The 27,455-nt window shown below is 39.4% G+C and overlaps 1 protein-coding gene across 3 annotated transcripts in view; it reads right to left on the bottom strand.

Moving 5' to 3' along the window:
• Positions 1-27,455, bottom strand: part of LMNTD1 (lamin tail domain containing 1) — a 442,400-nt gene that overhangs the window by 196,495 nt on the left and 218,450 nt on the right. For all 3 annotated transcript variants that reach the window (XM_060305881.2, XM_060305879.1, XM_060305878.1), the window contains exon 6: positions 24,081-24,376. The gene's annotated coding sequence lies outside the window, so the exon portion shown is untranslated. The remainder of the gene's footprint in view (positions 1-24,080; positions 24,377-27,455) is intronic.

The raw sequence follows: 27,455 nt of genomic DNA, 5'->3' as shown, positions 1-27,455 counted from the left end.
AAGTCCTGAAAAAAACCCTCAACATCTAATTTGAAGATGCTCTCGCTGCCCAAAGACAGGACAGTTTGAGCATAGAAAGGAATAACAACAACAGTAGACTGAAACATATTAAATATGTTTTTAAACCATTTGTTTACAATAATACTTAAAAGTCCATTCGTAAACATTGCCAGATGTTAAGGAATTAGCTTATTATTCTGAAAATTAATGAAGAAAAGAATCAAGCATTTATATGCCTTTCCTATACTTTAAGGTAACCACATAGTTGATGTAGGAAAGCTATGCTTTACAGAAGAATTTCAGCTAATAAATGAAGAAGAAATTATAGAATGAGATTATCTCAATTTTGCAATCCCTAATGGAATAATTGGTTTAGGTGGTCATCATAAATGGCTGTTAAAATTGTTGATGAAATGGAAAGTTTATATAATGAAAAGATTTGCCTGACATTACTTAACAAAAAATTGATCAATTTTATCATAAATTGAGAGACAACTAAACACGATGTCCTCCTGATATGATGCAATAAGAAGTACACGACACCATCTATGAAGTGTTCTTGTAAAAAAGAAAAAACGTCAAACCTGATTCTGATCAATTTACAGAAATACAAGGGACTGAGGAAAATAATAAATGACACCACAGGAACACAATTCAGCAAAATCCACAATGTGAGATACTTTATAATATTTTTTCAACTAATAAATTGCAAGAAAAATAAACAGAAGAAAAATGAACCTATATACTAAAAGAACACCAATTGCAATAGTGAACCTGCTGGGATTCTGATTAAAACACACCAACTGTTGAAAAGAGGAGAGAAAAAGAGAATAAACATATCATGTTCTCAATATCATTATTACTTTTTGCAGAAGGGATATTCTGTTTGGGCATATGTTTTAAAAAAACCAAGAGTCCATATTTTGCATAGGTTCATAATGAAGTATTTACAGATAAATGAGATGATGTTTGAGATTTACTCCAAAATAATCCAACGTGTAGAAGGGAAGGAGATGGGGGTAGAGGGGAAGTTGAAACAAATTGGCCATATGTTGATAGCTGTCGAAACTGGGGGATGGGCGCTTGGCAGTTCATAATAGTATTATGCCTATTTTTTATGTGTCTGACAATCTGTAATAAACATTTTAAAAAAGTTGTCTCGGTATCTTTATTCCATTTTCTTTCAGTTCTTTTTGGAAAACTATGACATGACTTATGGAAATAAAGAACTATGAAAATCTCTTTTAAGAACAGTCTGAAATAATAATGAATTCTCTAAGCATCAAATCTTCCCTACCCTTCATCAGTTATTGAAAAAGAGGGCTATTTCACACACCAACTGACATGAAATATTTATAGAAAGGACCCTTGACTAGAAGGTTTTGATTTCATCTGAAGGAAATACAATAATTGAGTTAGAAAAAATATGAATTAAAAAAGATTGTTTTGAGATTAGTTTTCCCCTAAGGTAACATTCTATTAATTTGACATTCAGTAGGACTAAGGTATGTTTTCCAATTTGCCAAACACCTGTCACTGTATAATGACTAAAATTTTTATTTTTTTTCCTGTACAATCAAAACAATAGGACAGCTTTTTCTAAACTAAAATCAACACCCACCCCCCAAACCTGTTAATCTTCTTTTCTACAATAAGTCTGTCATCCATCACGTGCCTGAGTTGACAATGCTTCACAACAATTCGGCCATTCCCCAACCAGACTGACATCACCATCTTGAATCATGAATATATCTCAACTACAGCTATAAGAATAAAATGCTGCAAAAGAATGAATGCACTGAGTCAACTGAGCTTAATCAAAACAAACTTTACATAGTTCCAAATTTCTAGGAAGCCGAAAAATAAAGACAACATTTAACAAATGAAAGACGAGGTAGGAGCAGGATGTCACCACTAACAAATTACATGAGTTCAGAGGATCTCCTGAAAATTGTATATCATGTCCAAATGAAGGCACATGTGTTGTCATAATGAAGGCAGCATCACAGAGTCCCTGAGAGTTCTGCCACGGATTATGCTGAAAACTTCCTAGAAAGGCAATGTTTCTATGTTACTTTACAGACAACACAGTGATACAGTTAATAGTACAGGTTCAGGGATGTGACTGCTTGGGTTCAACTACCAACTTTACCATGAACTGTGCGGTTCTCAGTCTTGGTACACCTTGAGACATAACAGCAGCACCTTCTTCCCAGGTTTTCAGGAAGAATTTTGGATGTAGCTCTTAATGAATAAACTATGCACAGTGTTTTGATGCATAGTTACCAAAGGGAAATGTCCACACCACACTGACATTTAAAATCACTGTATCTGTATTGAACTTCTCTTGCCAACACAACATTTGGGCTCTTGGGTGAAGACTGCTCATTGTCCAGTTTGTCATTCATTGATTCCTTTCTCCATGATAGTGGGGCACACTGTCACCTGGAGTAAAAAAACTACCAACCTCCTTTGCTGCTGGAAGCAGCCTTGTACCTATGTTCTAGTCAGTGAGAATCAACTAGAAGTGATGTGTGGAACTTCCAGGAAATTTTCTTGAAGAAGGTGAGTCAGCTCTCCCTTCTTTTCCTCCATCCTGCCTCCTGGAATGTGGATGTGATGGCTGACGCTACAACAACCCAACTGGACCATGAGGCCATGCACTGAGGACAACAGGGTAGCTGAACAGAAGGAATCCAAAACTGTGTAACCCTGCAGCTGCCCCACCAGCCCTGGACTTCTCACTTCCAGACCTTTTCATGTGGGAGAAAAATAAAGTCTCAGCTGATTTTAACCACAAGGCTTTTGTTTTGATTTGTTTCACTATTATCGTTATTGTTCTGTTTGTTACATGCAAACAATCAGGCCTTTTAGATCTGGTCAGAGACAATAAACATTGGCTGAAAAATATATTCCATTTGTCAACATCTGTGCCAGTCCATGTGCAGGTGAGAAGAGAACTACAGACTTGCAGAAGATGCTTATCTGAGATTGTGGACAGGTTAAGAAAAAATAGAAGCCCAGTAAAGGAACAAAGGCACACAGTCATGTGATCAATATATGGATCATGTGAATCGATGTATGGCTATGACCCATAATTAATAATATAGTACAATATAAACAGTACACAGAATTTCTTTGGAGACTTGGGACAAAAGAATTAAATAAAATGAGAAGAAAAGACATCTAGAGATATTGTTGATGGCTCTGGAGCATGATGAGAGGAAAAATTTATGCAATTCTTGGGGCTTGAGAATGAGTCAAAGTATTTTGGCAGCCAAGCACTAAAGTCAGTAATCTATAGCAAGTGACAGCCTCTAGACCAAAATTGTCCCTAGAATGAATCCACTCTGAATTTAATAAGGAAAACATTCCTATCCATACTAAGAATTATTAATGTAACAGCAGCCTTTTTTATTTTGTTTGTTTCACCGGTTATGGATCAACACATGACACTATTCTAAGACATTGTTGGTTGCCCCTTTCGTAACAGCAAATGCAAATTCAACACAATCAACACTAAAAATCCCATCAGTCTGGCTGACCTGGATTGTCTGTTAGAAGCTGACTGATGGGTCTCACGTTGTACTCTGTGTAACAGCCAGAGCATGCTAAAACGCTCGCCTCTGCTTTGTGGCTGACCTACCTCTTCGATAGATTGATTTTTAATTGTGCAACATGTCTTATATATGCAGCCCCTTGGTATTTTCTAGTTACATTCCGAAGCTAGAAAGAACCTTCAGCATTCATCTTGTGCAGCAACCTGGCTTAGGTAGATGCCAAATTGAAAATAGCTAGGTGTGGTGATTATCCAGAAAGCTTTAAGACAAAATTCCCCGTTACAGACCCCATAACTAACTCAGCAGTCCAGTCGACTATTTTATCACAAAGTTTGCAGTAAATTCTTCCTTACACAAAATGAAAAACATGCAATACACGTTTTAATGTACTCCTTTTCCCTTGTTTGGTCCTCTGTGGACACAAGGAATAGCTGATCTGAATCTTTAAGGAAAGCTCTTCTTATTCTTGAAAACAAACAAAGTCATCCTTGACTTTCTTTAAGCTAAACAGTTTCAAATCTCTCAATTTATTTCGTATAATATTTGCATATTTATGATTCTTTCCTCTGCATCTGTTCCAGTTTCTCCGCATTATTTTAAAGGTCTGATGATCCAAGCTGGACACTTTGATCTGATAACATCTAATATGAAGTATGGAGGAAAGATCAATTTCCATATATGACCCATAAACTTGTATATATCTTGGTATCATTTCTCATCCCTAGCACACACATGTGGACACTCACACATACACAATACACACACATGCACACACACACACCATATGGTCGATGATGGAGTCAAATTCCTTTTCTATTATACCTCTATCTAGATGATGGTCCCTGACCCATATCTGTGTATCTTAGACCCCCATCAGGGATCTAAGAATACAACTAGACCTCATCCCCTTTAACCTCCATTCTGCTTTTATATATGACTATTTGTGTCTGTTGTAACAAGAAGGTTGTGAGCAGTAGCTGTGGTTTAGAAGTATTCATACCCAGTATGGAAATTATTTTCAGGGTAAGATAGGAAACACAATGCAAAACTGGCTCCAGTGAAAGTCTGATAAATTACAGTGGAGATCTACATGATGATTGCCAGTATACTTGTGCCAGGGACCTTGCAACAGGTGCATGAAGTATATATTTTACTCCATGTTACAGATGAGGAAAGTGAGTCACAAAGAAGTTAAATAACGTCCTTGAACTAACCACGACTACAAAAGACAGGATTTTAACCCATGACTGTCTGACTCCTGGACTTGCGCTCTTAACAATTTCATTCAAGTACCTACAAATATGGATGTGTCTAAAGAAAAGAGAATTTGGGTGAGATTTCTCATACTAAAGAAACTGAGAAAAGCTAGAAGATCCACCAGAACCAAGCAATGGTAATTGTTTAGTCAATACAAAGAGTTTCTGTAGAGTGCCTACCCTTAGCTTAAAATGGTTTTAGTATTAATTCCAGAAGGATGATGTTCAGAGGCCACTTGATTATTATTTCATTGGTGATAGCAACTGTTTTCTTTTTTTTTGAATTTTATTTTATTTATTTTTTATAGAGAAGGTGCTTATTAGTCATCCATTTTATCCACATCAGTGTATACATGTCAATCCCAATCGCCCAATTCATCACACCCTCACCCCTACCCCCCGCCGCTTCCCCACCTTGGGGTCCATACGTTTGTTCTCTACATCTGTGTCTCAATTTCTGCCCTGCAAACCGGTTCATCTGTACCATTTTTCTAGGTTCCACATATATGCATTAATATATGATATTTGTTTTTCTCTTTCTGACTTACTTTCCTCTGTATGACAGTCTCTAGATCCATCCACATCTCAACAAATGACCCAATTTCATTCCTTTTTATGGCTGAGTAACATTCCATTGTATATATGTACCACATCTTCTTTATCCATTCGTCTGTCGATGGGCATTTAGGTTGCTTCCATGACCTGGCTATTGTAAATAGTGCTGCAATGAACATTGGGGTGCATGTGTCTTTTTGAATTATGGTTTTCTCTGGGTGTATGCCCAGTAGTGGGATGGCTGGGTCATATGGTAATTCTATTTTTAGTTCTTTAAGGAACCTCATACTGTTCTCCATAGTGGCTGTATCAATTTACATTCCCACCAACAGTGCAAGAGGGTTCCCTTTTCTCCACACCCTCTCCAGCATTTGTTGTTTGTAGATTTTCTGATGATGCCTGTTCTAATGAGTGTGAGGTGATACCTCATTGTAGTTTTGATTTGCATTTCTCTAATAATTAGTGATGTTGAGCAGCTCTTCATGTGCTTCTTGGCCATCTGTATGTCTTCGTTGGAGAAATGTCTGTTTAGGTCTTCTGCTCATTTTTGAATTGGGTTGATTGTTTTTTTAATATTGAGCTGCATGAGCTGTTTATATATTTTGGAGATTAATCCTTTGTCTTATGATTCATTTGCAAATATTTTCTCCCATTCTGAGGGTTGTCTTTTTGTCTTGTTTATGGTTTCCTTTGCTGTGCAAAAGCTTTTAAATTTCATTAGGTCCCATTTGTTTATTTTGGTTTTTATTTCCATTACTCTAGGAGGTGGATCAAAAAAGATCTTGCTGTGATTTATGTCAAAGAGTGTTCTTCCTATGTTTTCCTCTAAGAGATTTACAGTGCCCGGTCTTACATTTAGGTCTCTAATCTATTTTGAGTTTATTTTTGTGTATGGTGTTAGGGAGTGTTCTAATTTCATTCTTTTACATGGAGCTGTCCAGTTTTCCCAGCACCACTTATTGAAGAGACTGTCTTTTCTCGACTGTATATCTTCACCTCCTTTGTCATAGATTAGTTGACCATAGGTGTGTGGGTTTATCTCTGGGCTTTCTATCCTGTTCCATTGATCTATATTTCTGTTTTTGTGCCAGTACCATATTGTCTTGATCACTGTAGCTTTGTAGTATAGTCTGAAGTCAGGGAATCTGATTCCTCCAGCTCCATTTTTTCCCTCAAGACTGCTTTGGCTATTTGGGGTCTTTTGTGTCTCCATACAAATTTTAAGATTTTTTGTTCTAGTTCTGTAAAAAATGCCACTGGTAATTTGATAGGGATTGCATTGACTCTGTAGATTGCTTTGGGTAGTATAGTCATTTTCACAACAAGATAGCAACTGTTTTTTTGACATGAGTGTTGAAGTGGTTTTGTTACTGCTTATGGATGTGCACTTAGAAATAACCTGGAGTCTGGGCAAGAGTAGGGAATTAGCACTATATAATAACAAGCGGAAAGTGCAGTTGCAAGCACTAGTTTAAAAAAAAAGTCAATGAAAATGAATTTTCTTTATATACATATACAAGGCCTATTTGAGATTTTTTTTTTTTTTAATGTTCCCCAGATGGTTTGGCAAAGGAGAAATATATAAGAGAAAAGACGGGAACAAGTGAGGTTAGATGTTAACAGTAAGTTAGGGCTGTCAGATTTGCCAAAAAAAGACAAGATGCCCAGTTAAATTTGAATTTCAGAGAGACAACAAATAATTTTTTAGTATAAGTATGTCCCAAATACTGCATGCACACTCATACTTAAAAATTATTCATGATTTATCTGAAACTCAAGTTTAACTTGGAATCCTGCATTTTACCTGGCAACTCTACAGTGGATAAATTCAGATAGGGGTATATGAGTGTTCATTGTTCTTTACTCAACTTTTCCATGAGTTTGAAATTTAAAAAAATATTAAGTGCTTTCTATATATTTATTTATTTAACTATACTGTCAGTTGTCTTCGTATTATTTTAAAACGTTGTTGTGTAGAAAGGGAGAATGATTTACATTGTATAACTGTATTTACTGCCTAAAGACTTCAGAATAGGAGTAGGAGGAATGAAACTGGCAAAAGGCACTCAGCTATACAGCAAATGGTCTGAACTGGGAAGGCTCTTTGTCCCCAGGGGCTCAAGATTCTCCTTCCTTGTCCCGAAACACCAGGCAGCTTGGGGGCGCCAACTGGGAAAATGCCACCATACCCCTCCCAGACTAAGAGACACCCAAGTGGCCTGGCTTGGGGATACCGCTTCACTCCTTCAGGCAGCACCGGCGGGGACAACTGAGAACTTATCAGCACGAGATAAACCAAGCAGACTAAAATAAGGGTCCGAAAATTAAACTGCCATTGTAATCACAACACGTAAAAGTAGACCAAGTGCTAAATCTAAATCTGCTAAAAAGAAGTATTTAAATAGGAACCCAGAGTCTCCTAACATAAGAGATAGGACACAAAGAACTAAGAAAATCAGAACTTGAATGAGGAAAGACAGTTGATTGACACCAACCCCGACAGGAGTCAGATGTTGGAATTATGTGATAAGGCTTCAAAGCAGCCATTAAAAAATGCTTCAACAATCGAGTACAAATTCTCTTGAAACAAATGGAAAAAACAGAAAATCTCAGCAAAGAGATAACATCAATTCTCTTCAGGAGTGTATTACTACATTGAATAGTATTTATTATTCAGTGGATAATGTAGATTTCTCCAAAGCAAAGTCTTTGAAGTAAATGTAATAACAGTAAATGTAGTCAAAGAAATGTGATAGAGACAGCTTAATCAAGTACAATCAATGTCCAAAATGAAAGAAATGATGTTTGAAAGGTCAAGAAAGGAATACAAGCTATCTGAGCTTGTTTGGAATTCCTATTCTCAGAGTACCAGTGTTAACAGAGGAATAACTTCAAAGTTATACTAATCTAAGCAATTGGATTCCTACTTGCCTTAAGGCCATTGCCAAGAATTTAGCAAGAAGATCAAATGTCAGAAGTCTGTAACAAACAAAAGGAGCTGGGTTATCCAGCTATTGCTCTACAATGGGAACTGAAGCATTGCCGAGATGAGCAAAAGGTTCCCCCCGAGCTATTTTGTGCAGGCTTATGCCTAGCGGAAGTGAAGTGTAATAACGGCAACATAGATGTAGTCTCTAGGTCCCCACCTGGTAAGAAGACACATGCTAAGAACAGTTGAACCAAACTGCAATTAACCAACAGAAGCATTTGGTCATTACAGGTACGATTAAAACAGATAATTTCCACTTCAGAAGTTTTCCTAGCCCTACTAGGTGTTACAATAGCAATAATTCTAGCACACGTTTATTGGGTACTTACTATGTACCGGACACTGTGATAAGCATTTTATTTGTGTTATCTCATTTAATGCATATAGCAACTCTCATGGTAATTATTATTATCCCCATTTTATATATGAGGCCACACATCTTGCTTAAGAAAACTGCAACTCCTTGTTGAATCCAACTCCCTGCTTACTCTCTAACTGCATCCCTTCAGTTGAACATTATTCCATTTTAAATTCATGACAGTGAAACTTAAGGAATTTCTTGATGCTGCCAGCATTCATACTACACTTCCTTAGGTCACTAACTTTTACACTCGTGGGCAACCATTCACAACTTCGCCTCAAACTTCCTACCCCTCCCCACTGTGCTCACTCACAGCTGATTACTTCTTACTTTACTGAGAAAATACAATCAGAAGAGAAATTCTGAATCTGCACACTCTGCCTTCTCTCTTGTTACTATAGATGAACTATGTGCTCTGTGTTCCTGTCTCAGGGGACCCTTCTCCTTGTGTCTTAGACCCCACCCTCTCCTATCTAGGGGCATCCTTCAGCAATTCTCCCATTTCTCCCCTACATTATTATTTTTCTCTTTTCTACTGAATCATACTTCTTAGCATACAAACATGCTGTTATTCTCCCATCTTCATAAAACAAAATAAATGAACACAAAACAAAATTCCTCTTCCCTCTCTAGCCACTAACCATATACTGTTCTCTTTGTAGCAAAATTCATTTGTCTATACTTGCTTTCTCCAGTTCTTCTCTTTAAAACACACTCTAAACAGGTTTTGTTACCCTAACACCACTGAACATATTCTTGCCAAGGTCAGCAATGACCTCCACATTGCTAAATTCAATGGTCAATTCTTAGTCCCGTTTGCACCTGGCTTTTCAGCAGCATTTGACACAGTGAATCACTCGTCTCCTTGATAAACATTCCTCAGTTGGCTTCCCTTGGTTTTCCTCCTTCCTCCTTGATGCTCCTTCTCCTTTGCTGGTTCCCCATCATCTATCCAACCTCTTAACATTAAAGAGTCCAGGACATATATATACACTACCAAACGTAAGGTAGATAGCTAGTGGGAAGCAGCCGCATAGCACAGAGAGATCAGCTCGGTGCTTTGTGATCGCCTGGAGGGGTGGGATAGGGAGGGTGGGAGGGAGGGAGATGCAAGAGGGAAGAGATATGGGAACATATGTATATGTGTAACTGATTCATTTTGTTGTAAAGCAGAAACTAACACACCATTGTAAAGCAATTCTACTCCAATAAAGATGTTAAAAAAAAAAAAAGAGTCCAAAATTCAGGTCTCAGTCTTCTTTTCTCTATCTTTTTTCACTCCCTCAATGATCTCATCAAGTCCCCTGGTTCTAAATATCTTCTTTCTGCTAATGACTTCCAAATTCTTATCTCTAGGCTATGTCACTCTCCTGAATTCCAGACTCAAATAACCAATTGCCTACTCTCATCCCCCCTTTGATATCTCAGTATGTCCAAAACCAAATTTCTGATCTTCATCCCATATCAGCCATAGTTCTGGCAAGAAACAGGTGGCACACTTAATTTAGGTAATTTGAGGACAGTTTAATAAAGGAGCTATTTACAGGGTGTAGGGAAACCACAAAAGATAGCACAACACTCCAGTGCTAGCAAAGGCACTACTGTCCCATCAACCCTGAAGGGTAAAGGAGTAAAGGGAGGAAGCAGTTGTCACCGGGGTGCAGAGGGAGGGACAGAGAGACAGAAAGGCGTAGAAGGTCCATTGACAGGAGCTGTGATCCTTGGTGGAGAAGTACAAGAAGTTTAAAGCAACTCCTCCTACCCTTGAATCTCTTAGTGTTCCCAATTAATTGAACATACCTGGAAAGCCAGGGAGCAGAGCTGAGGAGCTCTGTAGAGGTCAGCCTCGTGGGGCACAGAACAAAATGAAGAAGGGTAGACAGTGAATTTATAAGGAGCAAAGAAAAGATATCCTTCCCACTCCCAAAACAAATGCACCTAGGGTCTCCCCCTATCAGTTGATGGAAAAGGCCTCCTGCTTTTTGCTCCAGGAAAAAACAAGGAGTCATCTTTGATTCTCACGTTGAATCTATCGGGAGATCTCACTGGCTCTACCATCCAAATGTATTCAGACTCTGACCACTTTTCACCACTTCCACTGCTACCACCCTTGTTGAGTCAGCATCACATCTTGCCATTTACATCTAACAGCTCTCTCTACTTCCACCCTTACTCTACATGAAATTTTAAACACAGTAAACAGAGTAAGTTTTTATGTCTTTCTAGGAATTTATCTATGTCTTCTAAATTGTCTAATTTCTTTAAGGTTGGTAGACATGTTCCCTGTTTTCATTTATGATTCTAGTAATTTCAGTCTTCTTTTTTTTCTTGGTCAATCTAGCAAAAGGTCTGTTAAAATTATTAGTCTTTTTAAAGAATTAGCTTTTGTTTTTATTGATTTTTCTCTAGTGTTTTTCCATTATTTATTTCATTAATTTCCTTTCTCTATTATTTCCTTTGTTCTGCTTGCTTTAGGTTTATTTTGATCTTTTTCCAGTGTGTTAGACGGAAATTCAGGTTACTGATTTGAAATTTCTGTTTTTTTTAATATAGGCATTTACACCTATAATCTCCATCTAAGCACTGTTTTAGCTGCATAAAGTTTTGACATGCTATATCTTCCCTTTCATTCATCCAAAGTATTTCATAATTTCTTCTTGATTTCTTCTTCAAGCCATTATTTGGGAATGTGTTGTTTAATTTCCACGTATTTGAGGATTTCCCAAATTTCTTTCTGTTGTTGATTTCTAATTTCATTCCACTGTGGTCAGAGAATATGTTTTGTGTTCTTTTATTATTTTTATCCTCTAAAATCTACTGAGGTTTGTTTTATGGCCTGGTATATGATATATCCTGGAGAATGTTCCATGTACACTTGAGAAAAATGCATATTCTGCTATTGTTGGGTGAAATGTTCTATTGATGTATGCCAGGTATACTTGGTTTATAATGTTGTTCAAGTCTTCTATTTCCTTGTTGATCTCTTTCCTAGTTGCTCTATCCATTATTGAAAGTGGACTATTGAAATTTCCAACTGTAACTGTTGAATTTCCTATTTCAGTTTTTGCCTCATGTATTTTAGTGCTCTGTTTTTAAGTGCATATATGTTTATAATTGTTGTATCTTCCTGATAGATTGACTTTTATCATTACACACTGTCCCTCTTTATCTCTAGTAACATTTGTTTTTGTTTTGAAGCATATTATGTCTGACACTCTAAATTTCTTGTGATTGATGTTTGAATGATTTTTTTTCAAACTTTTACCTTCAAGCTGTATTATTATTAATTTATTTTTTTGCGGTGTGCGGGCCTCTCACTATTGTGGCCTCTCCCATTGCGGAGCACAGGCTCTGGACGCGCAGGCTCAGCGGCCATGGCTCACGGGTCCAGCCACTCCGCGGCATGTGGGATCTTCCCGGACCGGGGCACGAACCCGTGTTCCCTGCATCGGCAGGCGGATTCTCAACCACTGCACCACCAGGGAAGCCCCAAACTGTATTTTTGAATCTAAAGTGTCTCCTATAGATAGAATACAGTTGGATCTAGTTTATTTTTTATCAAATCTGACAATCTCTGTCTTTTGATGGGACTTTTAAATCTATTCCCATTTAATGTAATTATAAATATAGTCGGATTTACATCTGCCACTTAACTTTTTGTTTTCTATATGCATTATGCCTTTTTGTTGTTGTTGTTACTCTTTTCCTCCTTTACTGCTTTCTTTTGTCTTAAGTGAATACTTTCTACAGTATCTTTTTAATTTCTTTAATGATTTTTCTCACCATACTTTTTGAGGTATTTCCTTAGGGGTTGCTCTGGGGCTTACCTTAATTTATTAGAAGTAGTTTCAGATTCATACTAATTTAATCCCGATGAACTATAGAAACATTACTCCTATATAGTTCTATTCCCTTTCTCCCCTTTTTGTGGTATTATTGTTATACTAATTGTATCTATAAATGTTACACATCCAAAATTACATTGTTATAATTATTACTTTATGTAATTTTATGCCTTTTAAAGAAGCTGAGAGAGAAAAAGAATAGCAAGTGTATACTTCTAGCTTTTCTTATATTAATCTTCTTATTTATTGTCATCAGCTCTCTTCATTTTTTCCTGTAAATTTGAGTTCACATATGGAGTCATTTCCTTAGCCCAATATATCTTTGCTCCTGCTCACATTCCATTTCTCCATGTTATAGGGCCCCAAATACATTCTATACATATCATTTTATACAGTTACTTTTAGAATCAGTTAAGAGAAGAAAGGAGAAAAATATGCATTATTACTGTTTTTTATAATTGTATAACTACCTTTGTCGGTGCTGTTTTTTTCACATGGATTCCAATTAACATCTGGGGTCACTTGCTTTCAGCCTGAAGAAATTCCTTTAGCATCTCTTCTAAAGCCAATCTTCTAGCGGTAAATTCGCTCAGACTTTATCTGGGAATGTCTTTATGTCTTTATTTCACCTTCATTACAACAAAATAATTTTGCTGGATACAGGATTCTTGACATTTTTTTTTTCACTGAGTACTTCAAACGTATTATCCCACTGCCTTCTAGCCTCCATTTTTTCTAAGTCAGCTGTTAATCCCATTACAATTCGCTGTAAGTGACAAGTTATTTTTCTCTTGCTGCTTTCAAGATTTTGTCCTTGTCTTTGGATTTCAGACATGTGTTTACTTGTATATATTTTTTTGTGTTTATCTTAACTTGGAAATCCTTAAGCTTCCTGGATGTATTAATTAATGTTTTAAAATAAATTTCATTAATTTTCAGCCATTATTTCTTCAAACATTTTCCTTCTCCTTTCTCTATCTCCTCTCCTACTGGTATTCCCATTACAACTATGTTGGTGCACTTAATGCCGTCCCACATTTCTCTGAGGCCCACAGTTACTCTGGGATGACAGTGGTTTTGGCAGGGCTCTCTTTGACTGTCTCTTTCCTTGACCACACTGAATCATCAAGTGCCACTAATTATAGACTGATTGCTTTCTTGTTTTCAGCAGTGCATTGGTACGTAAATTACTACACAGACTAATTCAATCCAAATTTGGTTCCTTTGAAAGGGATAGTTCCCAAAGTCAGCATGTGAGATTTGTTCTGACCCCAGGAAAGCTCTTCACAGCTGTCTCTTTTCCCATTTCTCTCTGGAAAGCTACCTGGCCTATTTAGCTTTTACTTTTTAGCTTTTACTTCCAAAGAATCTATCAATCTCCTCCCAATGAACTTTCACCAAAAATTCCACTGCTTTTGAGAGTGAACTTAGGCTTGAACTATTGCAAATGAGGTCTACACTGTCGCAAATGGAATCAGTCCATTGGGGAGGGATTTCAAGCTGTTTTATGGCCTGTTCCTCCTCTTAGGCAAAAATCTCTGAGTCGTGTCATTGATGCTAGGGACAGGGACAATGGCACCCTTTTCTCTGAGTGACATTCCTCTTTAGAAGCTGCACATTCAGTGGTTGGAAAGTTAGCAGCCCCAGGTCTCCTTGGCTTGCCTCTGTCAGCACAGAATTCCCACCCCACAAGCCAAGGAAAGAGCAGTCAGGGCTCTAGTATTCTCAGTGGTGCTGTGGCCACAGTATGGCCTCCATCCCATCAATGATGGTTAGGCAGAAGGAGTCTCCATTTCTCAGCCACACTCACCTGGAACTTAGCTTCAGCAATAGGTAACTCAAGGCAAGATGAGCAGAGCTTATGCATTGCCTCTCCCCACAAGCTATCCCTTCCAACTGGGGGCTTGGCAGGGAGAACCCTGTGTTCATGGCTGTACAATTTTGGAGTAGAGTTTTCACCTCACTGAGCTGGAAGGGAGCTCAGGGATCTTGGTTCAAATACTACAACTTCTTGTAGTTTTTACAGAGTTTCAGTAGATCTCCTGAATAAATGTTTCTTTATCTGCTGTATGCTCTCTGGACCACTTCCTGAGACCTTAGATGGTTGATTTAAAAAATAATTTTTACCAGTTTCCATGGGGAGGGGATCTGTGGAGCTTCTCACACTGTCACACCAGAAGTGGAACTCTCTTCCACAGTAAGCTTTCAAAACAGAGGTCAGACCGTGCTATTCCTCTGCTCAGAATCCTCCAAGGACTCCCATCCTCCCTTAGGAGAAAAGCCAAAGCCCCTACAATGGCCTGTAAGACACTGTGACCTGCCTCCCTCTCCCAAACTCTCTGAACTCATTTTGTACTTCTCTCCCTGCTGCTCACATTCTTCTAGATACTCTGGCCTCCTTGCTGTCCTCAAACACATCAGCAAACTTCTGCTACCAGGCTCTGTACTTGCTTCTCCATCTTCCCAGAACCCTTCCCTTAGATATCCACAAGGCTAACCCTCTCACCTCTTTCAAGCAATTACTCAAATATCATCTTCTCAATGAAAGCCACCCTGACCACACTATTTAATATTATAATGCACTCCCGACCCTCCCAGAATCCCCACCCCCTTATATAAAAAATATGTACAATGTATCACCTTTTAATGTGTTAAACAAATTGTTAATAAATTAAGTTTATTCTATTGTTTTTATTGTCAGCCTACTTCAGTAGTGTGTAAGCGTCAGGAAGGCAAGGATTTTTCTCTCTTTCATTCACCAATATCTTCCAATCATCTAAAACATCTAGTGCCTATCACTAGCAAGTACTGAATAAATATTTGTTGAACAGGTATTATTTTATGAAATAGTGGAGTCAGGATTTGATCAGGAGATCATGCTTTTCATCATGACCCTATGCTGAGACGACTTTCAGTTATTAAGTCCTATTTAAATTCATGGGCTGAAACAATATTTTACAAATATTTATCAGCACAATGAATTCTTCAGTGTTCATTTTAAAGGTCCTTGAAGAGCTTCAGGTGACTGACGTTATTGGCAGGCATCTTCGCAGAAATACAAACCATAATATTTAGGAAACAAAAAAGGAGAGAAGTTGAGGGCAAACTTTATATTCAACCAACAGAATGATAATCTAGATAACCATGGAAGATGAGACTTTATTCTGATTTTTAATTGGTATTTGAAGTTGTTCCAAAATAATTTTTTAGTGATAAACTCAGATATCATATTGTTAACAAAGCTTCCAGTCGATAAGGATTCGTTTGGATAGATTTTGTGAATCATAGCCATTTGTTAGCTTAAAATTTCATGGTAGATTTCGTTACAAGAAAGTGTCAACTGAGATCCAGTATTCTCTTTTGAAAGGTGAGACTCTGGACGTGGGAATGGAAAGGAAGGCTGGCATTTGCTCTATGAAGCTGTGACTTACTCTGAATGTCTACTGAAATAAAATTCATGGGCTGAAATAACATTCTACAAATATTTGTCAGCATAGTAAGTTCTGGCAACAAAATGACGTATAATTTTCCAGGTCACTTTTTTAAAGGTGAATATAAAATCTGCCCTCAGGCGTCACCTTTTTGTTTCTCAAATATTATGATTTGTATTTCTGCAAAGATGCCTGCCAGTGACTTCAGTCACCCGAAATCCTGTAAGCACTTTAAAAATGAGCACGAAAGAACTCATTTTGCTGCAAATGCCAATCTGCTTTCTTCCTCCTTGGTTGCACAGCTTGGGTCTCTGTCTAAAGCTTCTCTGCCCAACTTTCTCTACTTGACTATCCCTGAAGCCTAGACCTTTGTGAACCTCTGTGTCCTGGAGAATTCTACTTTCTTAGTGATCTGTGCAAATTCTGATAGCTGTTCTTCACATTGCCTAAAGACACCAGCCAGGTACATTAACCTTTACTGTTTGTAGCCTTTCAGCCTAGATCTGTGTTCCTCAACCCTGGCTGCGTGTTAGAATAACCTAGAGACATTTTTTTTTAATGCTGATACCCAGATTCCACCCTTAGGTTCTGACTCAATTGACTGTAATGTGGATTGGTACTGTTATATTTTAAAAGCTTCCTGGCTGATTTTAAGTTCAGCCAGAAATGAAACCCATAAGTCTAAGAAATTTAGCCTTGCTGGGTCCTGAGGGACTAAAATACTGGAAATTACTTTTAACTATCATATTTACACTTTATCTTAGTATAACTTGGTTTAATAATTTTCATTTTGAAGTCATGAATAGAATGCCTGCAGTCTGCCAGACACTGCATTTTGCTAGTGATATGGAGTTGAACATACCTCCCGCCCTCATGTAGCTTTGGGTATGATTATAATATAATGGACAATATGGACACTGAACAAGAAATCACAAGTGCAAAGAGTGATCACAACAGTCATTTACTCCTTAGGAAAGATGATTCCTCCTCACTTCATCCCTAGAACCTGGGTGTAATGAGAGATGTATTTGATAAGCGTATGTTGGGTATCTGAATGATGTTAAGACACAAAACTATTGAGTGTAACTGATTAAAAAATGTGTTTCAGTTAATAAATTCCCTCTTTCAATGAAAATACATTAGCAAAGATTCTTTCACACCTTAGTGTGAATTGCTTTAATGAGACCTTCAGTTCTTCTCATCAGTCATGTAGTTATATAAGCGTTGACTTGTATAAAAAGGATAGTGGGACATCTGACTTCCTCAGAGATATTTGCCTTTAAGAATCTTTGGATTATCAGAGATCAATGGGTGTCTGGAAAGTAAAGGAAAAGAAGTAGGAAGTGAGAGGAGAGTCTACTCCAGGCGTACGCCTCTATGTGATCCTTGATCTTGCCAAGCTTAGGGTCTCTGCACTGTTACTTAGAATGCTCTCATCTCCATCCATGTGTGACTGGTCCTACTTGTCATTCAGATCTCAGCTTAAGTATCACTGTTTTAATTAGGATTTGTTTTAATTAGGTATGGTAAGACATGCAGACATAGAAATGATTACTATGAGGAAAGAAGATTTTTATACTTATAGGTCCTAGAAATGGAAGGCATGGCACAAAGAGACACATGGGGAAGCACCGAGGTTGGTCAGGAAACAGAAAAAGGGCGAGAGGAAAGCATGGTCCTGAGGCTTTATTGTGGTTCTCATGGGGAGGAATGGGCAAGGCAGTGTAAGCAGCTGAGTAAATTCAGGATTGGATAGTTTGAGTAACTTTGGCAGGCTTTGGGCTATAGGGGTGGTTCCTAGTTGTCTGGTACCTGGCCCTGGGGTAGTTTGGGGAAGGGAATAGTGTCCTACACTGCAGAAGCCTGATAAAAGGAGGTGATGGAGGTATGGACTCAGGTTTGCATAGCAAAGGCATGCCCCCGGGGGAGTCATCTGCTCTCTCCAGGAATTAGCTCAACCTGGGGGGCGGGGTGGGGGGCAGTCTCTCCAGGATTAGCAAGGCCCCAAGATGTCAACACATCATAAAACACAGAAAATGAGGAGCGTGAATATCCCAACCACCTCCTCAGGGAGGCTTTCCCTGATCTCCCAGGCCGATGTGCTCAGCAGTCACGCTCTATCACATCACTCCACTTTAATCGCCCCAAATACTTCACTGACATTTTCCCATTTCTATAATGGTCTGTTTCCTTTCTTCTCCCATTATAAGAATAAAAACATTGTTCATCTTGTTTACTTCTTTAACTTCAGCATTTGAAACCGGGATAGATGTAAAATATTCAATAAATATTTGTTGAATTAAATGGATGCTCTCCTCTGTTTTCCCACTTCCTCTCATTATAGCTGTCATGAGAGTCAGCACGAAATTTAACCCCGTGACCACGAATTTTTCTCTCTGTCTAAAACCTTCAGAATATTGTTCCTACAGAGCCACAAAGGTCTATGGCGTAAGGGCACCAGGAGAGGAAACGGGACAGAAATGTTCTCAGCTCACACAGACCAACGGATCTGCTGCTGGCAAAGGAAAAGAGGGATGGTAACAGGGGGAAGGAATGGAACAGCCTGTGCAGTATCGCTTGAAAATTTCTGAGTTTAATTTCATCCATTCATTTTTATGCAAAACTCCATGTTGCTTACCTTCCTTGTGCCAGAAAACAAAATATTCTCCAGTTTCCCCAGAAAAGAATGTCATTAAGCACTTGTTCTATACACTCTGTGCTGGGCCTGGAAGAATACTGTTTGGGCCTCACATGTGAAGAAAGAAATGGAGGACCTAAGGTAGGCGCAGAACGTATTCAGAGGCATCTAGACAACTGCACATGTCAAAAGATGGTCAGCAAATGGACTCAATATGAAAAAAGTGAGAGTTTTACTTCCTCCACATAGGATATTCAACATATATATTTAATATTTGTTGAATGAGTGAATTTGAGGGGAGAAGAAACAAAGATCTGACCAGCACAAAATATGTGTGGAGCTAAACGCCTTCTACTTAGTTAATGAATATTAGGATAAATGTTGTAAAAACACAGTGGTTCAGTTTCTCTTGTTTGTTTTCAGTGGTAAAGAAGTGGATGATTAAGAAAGCCTAGAACTTGTTGAAGGCTCCCAGCACGTTCATAGTTAATTTTAGAATCATACAAATGATATAATTCACAGTGTTTTTACATTCAGCAGCTATAGAAATAGGTCTGAATTCCCTGGGGACTGAAGGAAGCGTGGTTGATATGTTTAACTCAGTTTAGATTTTTTTTTTAATGATTGGCTGCATAACAGATGTCCACAGAAATGAGAACTGAACAAGGGTTGTACAAACGTCAATAATACAAAGAAAGTAAAGGGAAGAAAAAAGAGAAGCCCCAGCTTATAACACGGCCAGCCCAGATGAATCGCCTCAAAGGGACTTGCTCTAGTCAAGATATACAGATCTGCTCCTAATAGGCCCCAGGGACGTAGGGGGCAGGCCTCTGATGTATGAGCTGGTGCATCTTTATCTGCATATTAAATACATAAATAACCAGCAGTGCAGGGAAGAGATAGGGGGACAAATAGGAACATGACATTGAAAGGGTGTATTCATCTAGTTTTTTAACTAGTTGGCTCACAACCAGATTCACAGCACATACAGACAAAGCCTCATCTTTCTGTAGCAGGGCCTGAATCCAAAACAAAAGCAATACACAGTCCTCACCTGACTGATACAGTGCATGGAGCTGGAAAACAGCTTGCAGATTACTTGTGTGACTCTCTCCTTCATTCTCAGAGAAGTGAACTAAGGCAGGTCAGGCTGACTCAGGTAACATTAGGAAGCATACATTATTAACTATGTCGTGGTATGTAAAGGATGAACTAGACATGATATTGCTAAAAGACTTTACCTTTTAGAGGGGACGGGAGACAGATGAATAGTGAAATTCTACATAATGTGACAAGTGAAGAGATCCAGGTTTTGTACAGAATGCTGGGGAGCCCAGGTGGTGTGACAGAGAAGTGGGGAGAAGGTTCCTTAGGCTGCAGGTAGTAGAAATTCAATCCAAGACAGCTTAATTTTCCGTGCCCACCCCTGATGGTGGGGAAGGTGTGAGGGGATTTGGTAGTTCACTCTACTGCTTCTATGTCTGCATCTTGCTCCCTTTGGCATTAGTAACCTGGTGCCAGATTGCCTATTTTACGACTAACTCAGAAACCCCATGGAAAACCACTACTACAAATTTCTCAAGGCTCCATGCGGGATCTGCCATTGGGCTATGCAGCACTCTTCCCCCATCTGCATTTCAAGGGCATCCCTGGCTGGGCCCCTGCCTCCAATTGCTCTTGAAACAAGATATTCAGCTCTGGCATTTCTATTAGATAGGCAAGTGAGAGGTTTCCTTCTCTGTTTATAAAAATCAAACAAGGTCAAAGTTTTATGACACCATACATTCACTCAAAGTTCAACAAATATTAATTGAGCCAAGTCTTGTAGGAGCCAATGCTGTCATGGCGGGAGGCGGAGGGGTGGGAGTGGGGGAAGTTTCCCTACACTACACCAACAAGCAGTTCTCGGACACCAGCTGAGTGTCCTACAATTCAACTCAGTTCTGACACTTGTCTTCCTGGAGGTAGTGTCAGATTCCACAGGTTAAGGGTTCAATCCTACAAAACTGTCACTCCCCCGAAACAGCTATAGATCAGGGGTCCCAATGACCCCTCTCCTCAAGTTCCATTAATTTGCTAGAGCGGATCACAGAACTCAGAGAAACATCTTACTTCCTAGATTACTGTTTTATTATAAAAGGCTCTAACTCTGGAACAGCCCAGATGGAAGAGATGCATAGGATAAGGTATGTGGGAAGGGGTGCAGAGCTTCCACGCCCTTCCCCCAAATCTACACATGTTCACCAACACAGAAACTCTCAGAACCCTCTCCTTTTGGGGTTCCATGGAGGCTTCATTCCGTGGTCATGATTGATTAGGTCATTGGCCATTCGTGACTGAACTCAACCACCAGCACTTCTTCCCTCCCTCAAGATCAGGGGGTGTGGGACTGAAAGTTCCAACCCTCTAATCACATGATTGGACTCTCTGGCAACCAGCCCCCATCCTTAGGTGCTTTCCAGAAGTCACTCATTACTAACAAAAGACATTTTTTATTGCTCTCAACACTTAGGAAATTCCAATGGTTTTAGGAGCCCTGTGCCAGAACCCAGACAAAGACCAAATACATATCTCTTATTATAAATCACAAGATCACAGACGTTGATACAGTGGCACACAGGACATGGACGTTCTGTCCTCTGGGGATGACTTTGATGGGAGGCAGCCTTGCCTGGTGGTTCAGATTAGACACGGGAACCAGACGGCCTAGGCTTGAATCCTGGCTCCCTTTCTGAAACATTAGGTAAGTGACTTTATTTCTTTTCATCTCAGTTTCTTTATTAAAAATTAAAAAAATAATAAAATGGGAATGATACGGGACACTTCCCTGGTGGTCCAGTGGTTTTGACTCTGTGCTCCCAAGGCAGGGGGCCCAGGTTCAATCCCTGGTCAGGGAACTAGATCCCGCATGCCACCACGAAGATCCCGTACGTGGCAATGAAGATCTCATGTGCCACAACTAAGACCCAGAGCAGCCAAATAAATAAATAACTAAATAAAGGGAATGATAATAGCGCCTATCTCATAGGATGACTATAAAGATTTAAAAAATTAGTCCATGTAGAGTACTTAGAAGAGGGTGAGGCTCATAGTGGCATCAACAAAGCCCACTGGGGTCCCGGGGAGGGGGGAATAAGATGGAATCTAGGTGATAAGGTCTTACCTCTTCTTTTGTGCTTGCCTGTAGGGGGCCGAGTGCAGAGGTCTTACACCTAATGTGTTGGATTAGAGTTTCCAGTACGGAATTGATGTTCCTGACACCCCAACTTGGAGACACACGGAGAAGCACTGCACATGACCCCTCCATTCAAGATGGCGGCAGCAGTCTGTGTGCAGACACGCTGCGCCCAGCGCTTGGATCTGGGGCTCCGTGAGCAACTCGCCCGCACGGGACCCTCGAGAACTCTGCCCCTCCCTCCTCAGACAAGAACCCTATAAAGCAGCCCTACGGATGGCCTTTGCGGGAGCACGTGCTCTACAGCCCGAGCCCGCACCTCTCCATTCTTTGATCAAAGAATAAAGCTTTCCTTTGCTTCTCAACTGAACTCGGTCTGGTTCTATTGGTGCAAGTGACACCAGGCAAAAGGATCCTTATTGGGGACTGACTCCAGAGGCAAGTCTAGTAACTATTATTTATTATTATTATCGAGGAGTTTGAAAGAAAGTTAGCAATTCAACCAGCAAAATAATTTTAGATAGTGATAAGTATTGTGAAGGAAATAAAACAGGACTTTGACAGAGAAAGCGATTGTGAAAGTTATGTTCGATTGGATCATCAGAGAAGTCCTCTCAAGGAGGTGACGTTTAAGCTGATTCAAGCAGATCGGGGGAACAGCACCTCAGCCAGAAGGAGCTGCATTCCAGCCAGAAGGAGCTGCAAGAGCAAAGACCATATGGCAGGATCGTGCTTGGCATAGTCTACAAAAAGAAGGCAGGCAGTGTGGCCAATCTAGAGAAAGAGTGACAGGTGCTGAAGCCAAAGAGGTAGGCAGAGGCCAGATCATAAAAGTCTGTTGAAGACTAGAAATAGTTTCTTGTTTCTCTCAGTGAACAGATCTTACACAGAACATGGCTCCACAAGGCATGAGTAGGTGCAAACAAATGTGGTTAGAGGCTCCCTTCTGTTTTCCCAAATCCCACGTGGAGAAGAAAAGGGATAATCTCCAGCCAAAAAGGGAAGTCGAAGGGTAAGGCTTCTCGCCACTCCAGGTGGGGTACAAGCAGAGAGGGAGCGAAGGGAGGCCGGTATGGTAGCTGGAGACCGGATCTTTCCTTGTCTGTAGAGGCAGGGTCCACAGTCCACCAGGGGGGTCTACGTGTAACAGCAAACGTGTGGCTTGGAGGGTAGCCTGTTGACTCAGGCTGTGCTGAAGAGATGGCCGAGTCCCTCTATAAAGAAGGCAGGGCTTGGGGCAGAGCTACCCACATACAAGGAACTCCCGGATTCTTTTAAAATTCAGCAAAAAGCTAATCAAACTAAATTCAAACTTCAGTATTATAATCAAATTTCTTCAAGCTTTGTGATTAAGGCTTATGGAGCTTAATTAATTTAGGGGGTGACCTCCTCCCCAGAAGATTTATTACCAAGTAATATCTGGGTGAAAATGCTTCAGGTGCCATAAGTAGGGTAATCATATAATTTATCATCTAAGTCAGTACATTTCTGAGAGTGAAAGGAGGCGCTATTAACAATAACCCTAGAACAACAGTATAAGCTAAGATTGTCTTGAACAAACGAGGACCTACTAAGGAATTACGTGCCCCTGTCTGAGACAGAGACCAAGGGAAAAACTTGACATTTATTTAAATGACGTAGGAACAGCCAGCTGCAGGCAGAGCCAGGGTTGGATCTTTCTGATTTGGGAGCTCTGGTTCCAGACTCTGCCTCTTAACCGCATGGCTTTCTGCCTGTCTGCTTTACTCCATGATCCCTAATTTTAATTATTTGCCTCCTTAGTTGCATGCTGTTGGAACCAAGGGTCTCAGGTGATAAAGTGAGTTGGCTCACCTTAAAATACTCACTGAGATGGGAACACACACCCCTCTTCCCCAAAGATGCTCAGGAAAAGAGCCACTGAAATCAGAGGGTCCTGCACTCATCCTAAACGGGACTGCAATTCCATGGAATAAAGGAATATTAATCCTGTGTCTGCTGCATTCTGTCAACTAGGAGGAGGCATGTTATCTTCCTCAGCCTTGTTTTACTCATCTGAAGTAACAGGAAACACCATGCATTAATTATCTGGGAGGCAGACCTGTAGTTTAAAAGGTTTAAAAGTCTGTTCTGGGGTCAGATTCCTGGGTTCAGATTTTCTTGCTTACCACGTGTTAGGTGACTTCGGTGTATTACTTAACCCCTTTATGTTTCAGTTTACCCATCAGTAAGGCGGGGACAGTAGTAACACTACGCCAGAGACTGGCCAGTTTTTCACCAAACCCAATTACCTTGTCTTCTGGCCGCACACGTAGACTGTATTTCCCAGCCTCTCTTGCCAGTTGAGTGTGGCCAGATGTGCTGGCTGTTAGGATAAGAGCAGAAGTGACGGATGCCACCTTCAGGTCTGGCCAGTACAAATCTTCCAAGTGACGCTCCACATTCTTTTTTTCTGGATCAAATCAGAGGATCTAACAGAGGACTCCAGGGCCGCAGGGGATGACAGAACCACAGACTGGAAGGTGTCTGAGTCTCTGAATGACCTTGTGGAAGTCCTACTGCCAGGTAGGACCAACCACTTTGGACTCTGTGTAAAACAGAAATAAACCAGTGTTTATTTTATTGTGTTAAACTAGTGAGAGTTGGGGTGGGGGGTGTTTATTAAAGCATCCTGAATTATCCCAACCAGTATAAACTCTGACCTCACAGGGTTACTTCAAGCACTAAAGTATCCATAAAGTATTGGTGTAAATGTGCTCTCAGAACATAGAAGGAAAAGTATTTCCATGAATCCCTTTTTCCAAATTCTTTGTTACAGCCAGAGGGTAAGGTAGACCTCATAGGAAATCATTGTTCTCCATGTAAAGCATCTCATTGTGATTGACAACACAGCCTATCGGTACACAAAAATGGGTGAAAGCAGATTATATAAAATGAGGAGAGCAGCAGGGAGGACGCAAACGTGACCTGGGGTCAAATGTCTGTGCTCCAAGTCTCCTCTCATCCTTCCCAGAGTCCCCAGGACCTTGTCTGCAGTCAAGGCTATAGGATCTCCCAGTGTGACTGCACAGCCTTGCTGAAGATTTAAACCTTTGGGATTATTACAACCCATTGACTTTCTTTGGGGTAGATTCAGGCTCGTTGGTGGTACCCTGTGACTCCTATAACAAGTGGGCTGAGAGAGGACTTTAAAAGTTAGGAAACTGATGATATTATATAGAATCAGAGATGTATGCTTAGAAATGGAAATTATTCTTGAGAGATGTTTAGATTTTTCCTTTGAAAATCTTTTATTACTGCTATAAAGTCCAAGTCCCAGAAAAACTTCAGAGATACAAGTCAGCAAGTAATCAATTAGGATTCTACCCAATAGGAAGATTTTGAACAAAAGAAAGACTAGCAACTTGATAGCTGACTTGTATATTTAATTGTTTCTACACACCCTGCCAAGTTTTCTCTAGACTAATATTGGCAAATAAATCTCTTATATCTTGATTTTACTTTTTTCCAGTTCACCTTCAAGCTCTTGAGATGCTGTGCTCCAACATCATCACTCACCATCTTGTATCTCTAACGATATCACAAATCTTTTTTATGATATAGCATTGTCAGCAGATATACTGCTTGAGGACACAGAGAATACTTCATAGCCTTGTAGATAAATAAGCCTATCGGTTCACAGATATTCATACACCCACAGAAACCTCTCATCATTGGAAAATTTCCAGTGTACCAAAATGTGTCTGAAGTAGGAAACGCCCAGAGAAAAAGCCCATTATAAAAGCTCATAACTGTCCTACAGATATAATCCCAAGGAAGCCATGGTCACTTGGCTCAGTCCCAGAAGGCTGTTACATTCAAAAATATATAATTCAGATAGGACGTCCGATGTTTATGTACACATTTCAACATCTTTAAAGAGGATACAAGTACATAAACAACAAAACTCATTAAAATCCTCTCTTTCCCTATTTTATAATGCCTCAAGTCTCTGGAAACCTTCCACTTTCCTTCCTCAGAAGAACTGATTATGTTTCTACATCATTCCTTCCAAAAGTTCATCATTTCTTCCCAGAGTCCCCTACCAAAGGATATATATCTTGTCTACAGACCCCTGGACACGAGGGCTCTTCTGTGCTTTTCTTTTCTGTCAAAAACCCATCCGCTTTGCTTTTGGCCTATCTTATCTTCATTCCATCATAAAAGCCCCAAGAATTGCCTGGAATTGGTGGAGCCTTCCTTCATGTGCATGAAAGATAGGGAACTGAGCAGGCCAAGCCAGAACCTTCCTCATATGTTAATTACATTTGTCCCATCACACCTATTAAGTATAAGGCAGTCAAATGATGCCCTAAATGTGTACATGTTGCCGGTACAGGCTCATTTCCAAAGAGCATTCTAATCCAAAAGCAATGCTTTGTAGAAAATGGAGACAACCATTTGCCTCTGGTAAGTGATTCAAGAAAGTCCGACATGATAGCACCATCTCTCAAAAGGCTTCACCCAGCTGAGCTTTACATGACATAAAAAGTCCCCGTCTGTCGCCTAGGAAAAGAAGAATAGCTTATTCTCCTACTGGGATTAAATTAAAAGATGCAGCCGTTCCATCATATTTAGCAGCACTGCTATATAACACACAAAAGCTTCTGCGGCACTGATTGAAAGGAGAAAATATCATCTGGCTGGTAGAAAGGATCTGTAACTAAAACAAAAGTATTCTCACCCTTGACTAAACATTTACTGTCAACAATCTGTCTTCTGTATGTGCCCGGGAAAACAACACTCCCAAACACACAAATGTTCTATTCATAATAAATCTGCTTTAAGGAATGATTACCTAGGAATAAATTTTTTTTTTTTTTTTTACCTTTTAAGCTAAATTCTTTATAAATGAACATCGGGATAAATGTACCTCCCCCAGTAGAGGAGGTCCACAGGCCACTTACGTGGCTGATTTTCAAAGGAGAAAAAAAGAAAGGAAGAGGGATGATTTTCTTAGCCCTTATCATGCTCATTATGTTGTGCACTATTTCTACAAATAGGTTTCATTGATCCAAAATTAACTGTCTAGGATTTTTACCCTAGGCTTCAACTAAACGAAGGGCATAGGCCTGATTTTCCTCGTGCACGTGTAAGAGCCTTGCTGTGGACAAGGAAACTCTTTTCAAAAATTGGATCAAGTTCATCCAATATAGCTGTTGTTTACAACAACACAGCTTCTCTTTGGATTTTAAGTCTTATTTATGTAAGATCCAAATGTTGGGTAACCTCGGATAAAAGACTTGTCTTCCTTGTAACAATATAAATAAAATGTTTCTTTGAACAATAGATAAACATTTTTTTGCTTTACTTCTTAAGCTGTTAGTACCTGCAAAAAGGAGAAATTCCGATCTAAAGTACGTTATTGTTACTTACACAATGTTATATGTCAACTGTATCTCAACAAAGGTGGAAAAAAATGTTAACGTTTTTGCTATTTAGAAAATCGTGATTATAATTTATAATTATCTCAGTTTAAATCTTTCTTATACATTGTCAAAGTGTTTTCTTTGCAAAATAAATCAGGAAAGAAACAGAAAAAACTGTGAAAAACCAATTTCATGAATATTGTTCTAATTTTCTTATTTTCCAATAGCTTGAGACAGTATTCCAAATCTCATTAATTT

This window comes from Globicephala melas, chromosome 10, assembly GCF_963455315.2.
Source record: "Globicephala melas chromosome 10, mGloMel1.2, whole genome shotgun sequence".
NCBI lineage: Eukaryota > Metazoa > Chordata > Mammalia > Artiodactyla > Delphinidae > Globicephala > Globicephala melas.
Note: the sequence above shows the minus strand (reverse complement) of the source record. Positions and strands in the feature narration are given on the sequence as shown.